A 12,956-nucleotide genomic window follows, 5' to 3' on the forward strand; every position below is an offset into this window, starting at 1 on the left:
ATATATATATATATATATATATATATATATATATATAAAATCTATCTCACATCTATCTATCTGTGTAGTAAATCTACATTATTGCAGATCTCTCTGTTCCTCTATATACCCTATAGATGGATATAAAGCTATATAATATGATGACTTTCAAATCAATGATAATAAATGTTGCATCTACTGTATATTAAGAAGAATTCTGCACATTCAGTTCTTGCAGTTTTGCTGTCTCTCAGGTAGGGGGTGATCCAGTGTACTTAAGGAAATAGGTGTGGTGACCGAAGGGCTGTGCTCAGCTGGAAGTGCTGCCAGTCACTCCTCACAGTTGGCAGACACCATGGACAGCTCCCGCTGAGCACACACAAAGGGATCCTGCTCCAGTCATCTGCTCCTCAGGGCTCCTTTAGACTTTCTCATCATCAGGGGGCTACAACTATATCCCACTGACAGCACTGCCTGTGAACACACCATTCTCTCTAGCAGACAGGTAAGTGCACATTTGTTATAATTTTTTTCAGTTGCCAAATAACAGAAGCTAATTAAAATGGGTCCATAGTTCAAGTAGAAAAGTGAGATTACTTCCTCTTTTCAGTAGCACCGGCTATTCAGGTTAGAATGTCTTACCTTACTCACTCTATGGACATTGATCAATTTTTATTCTAGTATTAATGTGTATTAAATCCGAGTTACTAACACACTGTGGGGGAGATTTACTAAGCTAAACGTGCCGGAGATTTTATGTGTTTTTTAGCCACTTTTTGGGCTTGACTAGCCAGTTTTAAAAAGTGTCTAGAAAAGCAGAATTTGGATTCGAGAAGTTTTACAATGTTTCAAAATTTTTGCTCAAAAGTGTCTAACATGTCTAGCATGATGCGCCAAATTTATTACACAGCGTGCACCACTGTATTAGTCTGGCACATCTGCCTATCTTTTCAGTTGTATAACTTTCAGACAGTAACAATAAAACTTCTGCTATACAACTTTCATTTTTAGTTGAGGTAAAGCTCTAGTAATTCTGTATTCACATCTGCATCGGAGGCTCCGTTTAGCGTTTCCGTCGCAGATCCAGCATGAAACTCTGCACTTTCTACCATTTGATCGTTTATACAGTATAATGCAATACTATAATATTGCATTATACTGTATTACAAGCTGAATATTAAAAACATGCCACAGGCATGTTTTAATAGGCAAACAATCAATGTAACCTAGGGAGCCTTCAGAAGTCCTCAAGTTGCCACGATATCCAGATGGCAACACTGCAATCTTATCACTCGGACATTTAAATTCTGTTGTTAGAATTGACAAAAGCATTTCAAGGGTTAACAGCCAAGATCTTTGATCGTGGTTGTTACAGGTGGCTGTCAGCTGTTAAAGACAGCCGATACCCACTGTGTAGGAAGGTGGGCTCGCCTCCCAAGCCTGCTTCATACACAGCATACACTGTGGACATCTATATACATCCTACCTGTACAGGGTATGTGCAGTTAGGACATATATAGCTGCATGCGTGTCAGAAAGTGGTTGTACCACAATTGCAAGTTATCCCCTAAGGACAGGATAGGGTATAACTTGTTGATCGGTGGGGGTCTTACTGTTTAGACCCCCACCAATCTCCAGAACGGGATTCTCATGCTCCATTCTCCTGTCACTGCAGGAGTCGCTTCTCTCCCCACAGTGACATCACTGTGAATGGAGCGCTGGTCAAGCATGCATGGTAAGCACTTTATTCGTTTTAATGGGTCTCATGTAAATAGCCGAGTTGGTGTTTCGGTAGTCCCATTGAAAGTCAATGACCAGCGCTTCATTCAGTCTCCTCTTCACTGCAATGGGTGCAGTAACCCAGCAGGGAGGAGGACGGGGGGCTGGGGGGGCACAGGATCCCTGTACTAAAGATTGGCGGGGGTCTCAGCGGTGAGACCTCCACCGATAAGAAAGTTATCCCATATCCTGTGGTACAACCACTTTAATGATCGGGCAGAGCGCTCATAAAGTGCTTGCCTGATTGAATTCTGTTTGGCATCGGTGCCTCCTTCCTCTGCACTGCTGACAGGCCTCTTCCTGCCACTGCAGAAGAAGACACAGTACGGGAACTTTTATACATGATGACTTTTGGGTGCTTAAGCACCTGACAGCTGTCCCAACGATCATGACTCCTGTGCTTTCACATAGTAATCGCTTACTTAATGGAGGTGTAGCACAGTGGAGATCTCTTCTGGCTGCCCACCTCCATTCAGAGTAAACAGGCAGTAATTCATAGAGGAACGACTGCCTGTTTACAAGGGCCGACAGTCGCTTGTTTTTTAGGTGAGCTGAAAACCAAGCAATTCTTGGTCACTTGCTCTGTTGGGTCCCATATTTACATGGGGCGACAGTCACCAGTAATCACTTTTTTGAGGAATTACTTGGGCAACCTGTGTAAAAGTACTCTAGCCGGCCATGTTTTCTGGGGCTGGTGCAGCGCTTGCAGTAATATAGAAAACTAATGAATATGTGCAATAAAGAAACTACTTTTGTCTTTTGGAACATGCTATATTTTCTTTCACAACCTGACAGGTTGCTAGACATATCCTGATTAACCACAGCTATATTCTGGTCCTTTTCCTCTATGTGTCATCCCTCCCAGCAGTAAAAGAGTCCCATGTGGCATAGAGTGTTAAGGCAGCAGAAATGCAGTTCTAAGCTCTCGCTCATGACCTGAAGGTTGAAAGTTCAATCCCCACGTGGTTCAGGTAGTCGGCTCAAGCTTGACTCATCCTTCCAAAGTTGGTAAAATGAGTACCCAGCTTGGTGGGATGGGAAATAAATAAATAAATAAAAAATTACCTGAAAGCCGTGTGGAATAAGTTGGTGCTACACAAATAACAAGATTTATTTTTTATAAAAAAAATATAATCTCTATGCACGGTTCTCCTCCAGACCCCCCCATCCCTCCTGCTGTGTCCTCAGTGTACCTTAGATCAGACACCTTTAATCTTCTTCAATTTCTGCACAGTACTGGCATTCTGTGGACAACAGCCTGTGCAGGATGCATTCTCCTCCCCAACTCCTCAACTTCAGCATCGCAGCACTAGAGGAAGTAAAGGTGGACACAATGTTGCAGCCTGCACAGGCTGCTGTGCATGATGTGTCATTGCCAGGCTGTGTGGAAAGAAAATAAGATTGAAGGTGCAGTGTGACATAGGGGCCCGGTCACAACTGTGACCCCTGCGGCCCCTATGGCTATGCCACTGCTTCGGACATTATTTTGCTATAGTAATATTGCACCAGATTACGTAAAGGGGTATACTTTTAAAATATTGTTCTAGATCACCTTAAAATAAAGCATGAAGTAACTTAATAAATAGTATTGATTAAAAATTGCCTTCCGTTATATGTATACATCTCCTACACAAACCTATGTGTCGCCATGGTTACGGACTTCAAACTAACTCTGTGTTCCTTTTAATCCTGTAATCATGTATTACCTTCACCAATCTTCCAGATGTCTTACTGAACTACTAGCTGTAGCCTGTAAGGAATCCGTTGTCTTAATAAAAGTAAGCTACCGGCTGGTATTGTACTGAAATCATGGCCAAGAGTAATCCTAAATGCTTTGACCTTCTGTGAGCTACTTGGGTGCTGTAAAGTTTAGAAATGATATATCAGCTCAGTCGGTATCACTATACCATGGTGTGTCCAGGGCGTGCTGGACTTTTCCCATTTGTCTGTCAATGTTCTAGATGATTCGGCTACAACCCTGCTAGCAAGTTTTCACAGTCCATGATCATAGTAGAGTCTAACCCTGGTCTGATCTTTGCCCGCTTATGTACTTTTATGCATTTATGGCATGGAAATGGCAGATTATTTCTACTTTTATTTGAGGGAAAAGATAAGATTAGATTTATGACTCGCGCTCGGGAGTCAAAGGTGGATATAAAGTCTAAAGAAGGCAGAGTCTACAGAGTATTCCAATTCTCCAATATGTTTATTACTATGATATTTGCATCATACAGTGTCTCACAGAAGTAACGCCCTGCACAATAAATTGAACGCATTTTCTTCACCCCGCATTTTGAACGCTGCAAAAATATGTATATTTTATTTCTCCCAACGGAATACGCCATAAAAATAATCCCAAAACGTGGTACTTACAGCAAAATGGTATTGATAAAAACTACCGATCACCCTACAAAATATGTGTTCTGCAGGGGCGTTACTTCTGCTGGACCCTGTATATAGCCAAATATTGTGTAACAATCAAGCTGTGCACATTATTTAGGATATTGTGAGATTACATTGTATTCAGATGGATCTTGCTTGATAAATACTCTATTGCAGATTAGTGATGAGCGAGCATACTCGCTAAGGACAATTACTCGATCGAGCATTGCCCTTAGCGAGTACCTGCCCACTCGAGAGAAAAGGTTTGGCTGCCGGCGCGGGTGACAGGTGAGTTGCGGCAGTGAGCTGGGGGAGCGGGTGGGAGAGGGGGAGAGAGAGATCTCCCCTCCGTTCCTCCCCGCTCTTCCGCCGGCAGCCGAACCTTTTCGCTCGAGCGGGCAGGTACTCGCTAAGGGCAATGCTCGCTCCAGCAATTGCCCTTAGTGAGTATGCTCGCTCATCACTATTGCAGATGCAATATACAATAACCAGGCTCGCTCTATTCAAAGGAAGCTCTGTGGTTGTGACACCTGGCTCTCCACAATATAAAATAGTATATCCTGCATTAATAGATCAACTAAGCAGAGGCCAGACAGTAGAAGGACACAAAGAAAGCAAAATTAGGAGTAAAGTTTATCATTGCTATGTAATAAATTGTAAAATCATCAAAATGCAAACAAGACCAACCAGGACTTAGCCCCCTTTATCCAAGGACCCCACTACAGCCACATGGGCTGCTTTAAAGGTATTATGCATAGTCATACGTGTCTGATTGCACATACTGTAAGGTCTGACTTTACATCACTTGTGCTAATGGTACAATATATAACGCTTGAGCATTTCACTAGCCTAGCATCTTTAAAGGGACTTGACTAATCACATGTCTGAAGTTATCTAATGATACATATACTTAATGGAAGTTAAAAGCTTAGGGGTGGACGTAAATGGAGATGGTAAATATTTAATGGCTTCTGTGCGTTTTACTCTCAGTCCCTCTCTTCCTTTAGAGAAACCACCTAGCTATCCACTAAGAAGTGTTAACCGAAGCTTCGGGATCTGATTACACATTGGAAGATAGTGTTGGCTATGAAATATTGGCGTGCCTTCTGGGAAGATGCATTCTGATTCTCATTTAATATCAAACAGCCATAGCTCAACCCAAAGTGTATTGTAGACCTGCATGTAATGAATAAGGGTGATCATACACATTAGATCCAGATCAGCCAAACCCACCAATTGGTTGATCATCTAACGTGTATGGTGGCTTCCTGAATATACCCCAACAGCAGATGTTATGGGAGATAAGGATCAGAAAGTTGGATTTCAACTGCCCGCTTCTTTTCTCTGGAGATGGAAGTCTGCCAGCATCTTTTCCCTCTCTGTATTCAGAATACTTGCACATATGGCTGTTGTCACGCTTGTACAGGAGACCAATTAACAGATTAAAAAACAGAGGACAGGGACAGGCTGAATCACGTGTAAAACCCAAGGAATTTCAGGGTTGCTAGGCATGCAAGGCAATACAGTTGACGGCGGTAGAAATGGAGGGGAGGCCTAGGATCTATTCCTTGATCTGACAATATAGCGGAGCACCCGCCATGAAAAGGGCGATCCCATGACTGGAACTTAAAAAGCATGTCCCATATGTAATAAGGAGGAGAGGGACTATATGAGGACAGGACGATAAAGAATAGGCAAACAAACAATCTGAGGTGAGAGACAAAAGAAACAATAGTCATTAGCAAAATGAGAAGTAGACAGTAGTAGTCCAAAGTCCAAAATCTATTAGAGGCACCTAGGCAAAGGCTGACCACTGAGCAGGACCAGTATGCAAATGTTTTATTGGTATCCTCGGCAAACCGGTGTCCGATAGTCCCTGTCAGCGCTGACACAACCAGAAGCTCCATTACAGATGTGTATGGAAGGTAGAGAAAATGTTTGACTGACAGCTATCTAAACTGCATGGCACCTTAAGCCTGTGTTCATGTTGCCATCATCACTTTCATTCTTAGAGTTGTCCATGGTATAAAGAAAGGGTCTTTATCCGGAAACAGCTTCATTCCTGTCCATGTGTTATGTCTATCATTGCAGTTCATTTCCATAGGGCTAAGCTATAATACTAGACACAATGGACAGGAGTGGCGCTGTTTCTCCTATGAAGAAGCCAAGGCAGCTACAGTATGACAAACTGATTTTTAAACAGACTCCCACAATTCCTGATGGATCCTATTATAATGAGGTATGTGATCAATGGGAGTCCAATCACTAATCATGAGAACGGGGGTCCCATTTACTCCAATATGAATGAAGCCAGGCATGTGGGCAGCTGCTCCATTTATCTCTAAGGGATGGCTGGAGATTGCTGAGGGCTGTACTCAACTATCTATCTCATTCCTATAGAGATGAATGGAACGGCAGCACAAATGCTTGACAGCCGCTAATTCTACAATGTTGCAAAGCCAATTAATGCAAAACTTCCAGTAAAGTGATATAAATACCTACTGCACTTGTGCTCTTTGCCACATGGCTTTTCTCAACCATCTAAAGCATTATTTAGCATAGATAATATAGGAACATTCACTGGAAAGATGATGAAAATATAGTACCCAGAGGATTACATGGTCATCATTCGTATTATCCATGCCTTTCCATGTCTCAAGTTATAATGTACAGTATGTGAAGCCACGTTGCACTCTGGTCAGCAATAAACTTATCTGAACACATGATTGTAGAACATTAGTGAGGATCTAAATTGTACCGCAATGATTATTGAGTAGCGTTTGCTATATTAGTTCACTATCTCAGTTATTACAGGAAAGTATGCATTCAATCACGGCTAGATGTAGCGAAAATCTCAAGAATGGGTCTCTTGCCCTTACTTTGCTAGTCGTTGGAAGTGGACTAAGAAGCATTTATGCCATTGTCTCCATTTGTCAGGCAACCTCATTAGTAACATTTGGTGAATGGGACTAATATAATAGTTTCCTTCGCTATTTGTCTTTGAGTGACCCCCAACAACTCTGCTCATATGTCCAAATGACAACAGTTCCCGGCAAGTTTATTCTTAGTGTAGGGTCATTATGTGATCCAAATCATCATCTGTATCAATAGAATCATTCTAAGTTACTAGAATAATAGTTGTTCTTTATGTTTGTGTGGACATTGAAGAGGATTTGAACCCACATGTCACTACTTACGGGATTGTCCAGCTCAGGATAGGCCACTACTAGCCGATCGGTGGGGGTCTGCTGCATGACATTCCTGTTGAAGTATAGAAATGGGTGAATAAAATTATTAAAACTTAACATATATTTCATCTACTAAAATAGAATGTCACTAGAAGCTGTAAAGTGGGACCACTTAAATATAGAACAGCTTTACCGTGCCACTTCTGATAGTATCCACTTGTAGTTGGTGTTGTCTGGGACTTTTGGGCATTCCTGTCTATACTGGTCCAGCTAAAAAGTATGCTGGGAAATCAGGACCAAATTATTGAACTGTCCCTATAAAACTCTTCATACTAATATGATCCTGCATGAAAATGGAGTGATTGCCCTGATAAGGGCGACCCCACAGCAGCCCTGGTTTATATGGCTTTGTTATGCTTCTTAATGGTTCCAGGTTCCTATGCATTTCATCTATGTTAGAGATAGGCTCATCAGGTGACATATAAGGAGGTCAAAGCAGCCACAGACTATTTTATGCCAATGTTTGTGTTATATGCTGACCCGGCATCAGAGTTCCCTCCTATATGATGCATTGCACCAGTTGTACAATGATTACCACCAGCCACTTGCAATAGCTCACCAGAATCCCTGCTGATCAGTTGTTCACCAGTCCACTGCTCTAATGTACAGAGCTGGAAGCAGACAGCTCCATGAACTTTGCAGTACCTACATGGTATTGCGGGCACAGGTCCTATTCACTTCTATGAGAGCTCTTCCTGCAGTACCATGCTAAGCACTACGAAGTGTACACAGCTGTGTGTATGTCTTCATGCACTGACACAGCAGCCCAGTGATCAGCTATTGATTACCTATCCTGAGGGGATAGATCATCACTCGTGGGAGCTGGAAACATCTTTAATAGCACAGCACACAAGAACTAATTGCTGCAAGTAACAGACCTGTCACTTCAAGCATAGACAACTCTGCATTAAGTATAGCTTATATAACACTAATGGTCATTTCCAAGACTTGGTGGGATGTGTTACCCATGCACATGAGAGGTGAAGCTTCTTAAGTCTTTCTTAGACTCTAGATTCTGCTGGAATTATTATGACTATAGTGTGAGGGATTAGCGTTTAGGATCGGTAGCAACCTGGGCATAAGCAGTCAGAGACAGTGACACTTGCGATAAAGTCTTTAGTCCAGGCTTTGCCTGGGTTTATTTCCAAGCAAACAAAACGAAATACAGGCCTTAACATCAGGCAAACACAAAGTAAATCCTGCTCGTCTGAGCACTTACTATACAGGTAGCGTCCCTGTCTACACAGTGGTAACAAAAATGGCTCCTGCACACAGCCAGCCAGGACTCTCAGACCTGCAAAGGTCTCAGCTCTCTCAGCCCACACGCTGGGCTAGCCGGGCTCCCTGCTCCACAGAGCCCTCTCTCTGGCTCTCAGCCAGATGCTCTCTCCCCCTGGCCCTGTAGGCCCAGGCTTTATAAGGCCTGGTACCAGCCCCACCTGGTACATGGGAGTGACCATCCCACCCTTCGCTTTGGTCACTCCAGGAAAAGCCGGCCCGGATTATGTGGCTTGGAGCCACTTACTTACTACACCGTGTCAGTAACTTAATGTTACTGACACCATACTGCCGGCTTCCTCCACCGAGCCCAGGCTGCTCGGTGGCACGTATCTGCCCAAGCGCTCCCCAAAGCCTCATAGAAGAGCATCCTAGGCGAAATATATATGCCCTCCAGCACTTTGCCGGTCACCTTCTCACAATAGCTAAACTAATCACTTTAAAGTTTATTCTGATTTAGGGCTCATGCCCATGACCGTGATGGACTCCGCCAGCAGAATATCGCTGCAGAGTCTGCCACGGCGCCCCCCCAAAACCCCCATACTTACCACTCAGGATCCGCCGTACGCGTCCCGCATAAAGGGCCGGCGCGCATGCGCAGTACAAAGCATGACGCGCCGGCGGTGTCAGATGACGCGGACGGCGGTGGGTGGGGACGCGTATGCACGCGATACTTTCGCTGTACTACAGCGGAAATACAGCGTGACTGCCGGCTTCCATTGACTACAATGGAAGCCGGCCGTGCATATTCCCGCAGCATTTAGAACATGATATGGGTTATTTCACACTGAGGAACTCAGTAGAACCTAATTACTGGCGGGCCACTCTGCCGATTTCCGCCGCGTGAAACACGATGGAAATCCACCCGTGGGCATGAGACCTTAGGCCTCATGTCCACTTGTGCGCACAGATTCCATTGCTGAATCCCTGTGTGCCCGCAGTCATGGACATAAAAAGACAGTTTCTTATGTCTAGTCTAGCATTCTTCCAGTAGTTCACTGTCCTTTACTTCCTTTTCCTTGCTATTCATGCTGCATTGCTCTGTGTCTGGTCCAATCAGAAGAGAGGCAGTATCTAAATACCCACACATCTACTGTCTCAGGGTGATTGTAGGAGACATTCTGGCCAAATGACTAGTAAACCCCAAAGTAATGGGCACACACAAGTGTTGTAGCAGCAGGAGATTGTTTTCACAGTGTCTGCAGATCTGTCAGCTTGTGAGTGCAAAGAAATATCCTGGGAAGATGGCCTCTCCCTCATCACTAAGAAAGCATCCTAGTGTCCCAGTTACTACAGAAGCTTAATACCTAACAGGCAGTGGATTGTAGAGGAGCTGGAAGAGAGACCCCTAGTTGCAGCCACTTCAGCTATGATTTACAGAGGTAAAAAGAAAAAAAAAGTATATTACAAGATTTATGGGACACACAGAGGCTATTAGTTGAGCATAAGTTGTCTGAAAAGTTAGTGCCCCTTTAAAGTTTGCTGAAACAATGTATGCTATGCATTAAGTGTGAAGTGAAAAATGGCTACATCTGTAAATGTACGGCCCCTCCAAACCTTATAAACTATGTGGCCCCCTACGTGCATCATGTTTCTATTAACCGGACTGCTTATTCAAAGGGCAGGAAGAAGGCAGATGTTTCAGTTGCCCAACATGATTTGTATTGTAATATACTGCACATGTTCTGGCTTGTCATATATCAATGCATACAGATACCGGGAGAGCTTGGAATGCTGGGTACTGTAGTTTCTTATGAGTGGCATAAAACTACACTACCTGCCCGCTATGAATAAGACGTATGAAACTTAACAAGGTGAGGACTTGCAGAAGTACAGCAAACTTAATTTTTAGATGTGTCTATCTGGGCTTCCTGGGGGTTGTAGTTACTCAATAACTGGAAGAGCACTGGTTGGAGACCACTGGTCTGGACAGTAAAAAACACAGTTTTACAGTTTAGTGTTATTATGTAGCAGAGCCGTTGGGCTTTTTTTCCATCTCAGGATGTTTACCCAGATAATTCATGAGGCTTCCGCGTGGTTTTATTTGTTCCATGCTAGTAGTGCGCCTGTGACAAGTCATTCAATGCTTTGTATTCTGGATCTTACATCCTTCCTCTCCTGTGTATTGAAGTTGCTATTCCGGATGTCAGCTGTAGTAGCTTTAAGGAAAATGACTTGATACTATTGTGCATTTTCCAGAGTGGAATGTTCATTCATAAGGTAGATGAAAACACGTCTCGGGGCGGTGTCACACCTGCGCTCAAGGATCCGCTTCTCTGCTCCCTGAATGGAATCCCTGCAGCCCAACGGCTCAGGATGGAACCGAACGGTGCCGAATGGACCTTATTGCCTGTTATATGGTCCGTTCAGTTTATGCTTAGCTGCACAGCTTTTAGCACTTTTGCTTTTGATATTTTGTGTCTGAACTGCAGCGGAACCTCCAACTAGACCCTCCAACCTCCAACGCAGATGTGAGACCACCCTGCAGGTGACCGCAGATGATGGATGCACTGGTTCCAACATTATATGGTCCATAGAATCATAGAATGGTAGAGTTGGAAGGGACCTCCAGGGTCATCGGGTCCAACCCGCTGCTCAGTGCAGGATCACTAAATCATCCCAGACAGATATTTGTCCAGCCTTTGTTTGAACACTTCCATTGAAGGAGAATTCACCACCTCCCGTGGCAACCTGTTCCACTCATTGATCACCCAACAGTATACTCGGACTCAACTAAATCATCACTACAGCAGCCATTACTTGTAGGATGGATAAAATCTACAGTCACCTTATCTTTAGAGCACAAATATATGTTCAAAATCCATGTCAAATCTGCAGCACTACAAACCTGGTACATAATTAGTGTAATTAGTAAAACAGGGGTTACTTTTGTAGGTGGTCAAGGTGTTTATGCAGGGTGGGCAATGGAAAAGTCATCTGCCTCTGATCCCAGCACTCTTATGAAAGCTGTCTAAGGGTACGTTCGCACGTAGCTGAAATGTTGTGGATTTTGCACAAGTGGAAAAGTTCATGGTAAAATCCACAGCATTTCCGAATCAGAAACTGAGTCAAAATATGCACAATTATATGTGAATGTATTCTTAAATGGCTTTTATAACCGTCTGGTGCCAGGATCAGTGGCGGACTACTTTTCCTTGCCCCACGTAAGGGATAAGCACATCTTTGGAAGGTTGAACTACTGAAAAGTTAGTTTTCAAATAAGAAAAATCCAAACAAGTTTCTATAAAATTAACTTAATTTACTTATATTCCTTGAGGCACACCTGAATCAATCATAAACATATGAAAGCACATGATAGAGTTGTGTTCTGCTTAGTGCAGGCTATACTCAAAAGTTGAGTGACCACACACTAGTAAGGGATGGATGGGGGGGGGGGGGGGGAGGCAAGAGATCTCTGACAACAATGAAGAAATATTTGTTTCAAGGAGAGAGAAGACAAGTCAAAGAAAACCACTAATGAAAAAAAATCACATATCCTAGTTAGAGGTATGAGAGACTGTAGCAAAATGAAACATGTCACATAGTCTCTGCTGGAATTAAGCTATTTGACTATAAACCATGCATCATCTAGTGATAGCTATATACCACTGCATCGGACATATACCATCCCAACATGAAACATGCTGGTAGCTGCTCATCGGCAGCAAAATGCAGAGTAATCATGGAGGAAAACCTGCTGCAGTCTGCAAGAAAACTGCAAAAGAAAGCAAAATGAAATATGAAGTCAAAGCAACACATAATTAATACATATTAATTAGAGATGAGCGAACGTACTCGTAATGAGTACTTACGCACCCGAGTACCGCCATTTTCGAGTACTTCAGTACTCGCACGTAAAGATTCGGGGGGCGGGGAGAGGCGCGGCGGTGCGGGGGGTAGCAGCGGGGAACAGGGGGGAGCCCTCTCTCTCTCCCTCTCCCCCCCACTCCCCGCTGCAACCCCCCACGCCGCCACGGCGCCCCCCGAATTTTTTCGCCCAAGTACGGAAGTACTCGAAAATCGCGGTATTCGGGCGAAAAAGGGGCGGGGCCGAGCACGTTCGCTCATCTCTAATATTAATGAATATAATTTATAGACTGAATCATACCCTGCCATACAATAAATTTACATTTTTTATCTACTAAATAACATTAGAACAAAATAATAACAAGTCTGGATGCAATGGCATCAAATATGACAGTATATAGACTTAAATGACCCAAAAAGGAAAAGAGACGACACTTGGTTTCACACCTGTGCACGGGGATCCATTTTCCTTCTCCATTCGAG

At 43.5% G+C, this 12,956-nt stretch overlaps 1 protein-coding gene across 1 annotated transcript in view; it reads left to right on the plus strand.

Annotated features, from left to right (window-relative positions):
• The first annotated feature begins 341 nt into the window (after positions 1-341).
• The window catches only part of MYO1A (myosin IA), a 77,656-nt gene continuing 65,041 nt past the window's right edge, over positions 342-12,956 (plus strand). Inside the window, exon 1 of the mRNA XM_066584456.1 lies at positions 342-484. The gene's annotated coding sequence lies outside the window, so the exon portion shown is untranslated. The remainder of the gene's footprint in view (positions 485-12,956) is intronic.

Source organism: Eleutherodactylus coqui, chromosome 1 (assembly GCF_035609145.1).
Source record: "Eleutherodactylus coqui strain aEleCoq1 chromosome 1, aEleCoq1.hap1, whole genome shotgun sequence".
NCBI classification, from domain to species: domain Eukaryota; kingdom Metazoa; phylum Chordata; class Amphibia; order Anura; family Eleutherodactylidae; genus Eleutherodactylus; species Eleutherodactylus coqui.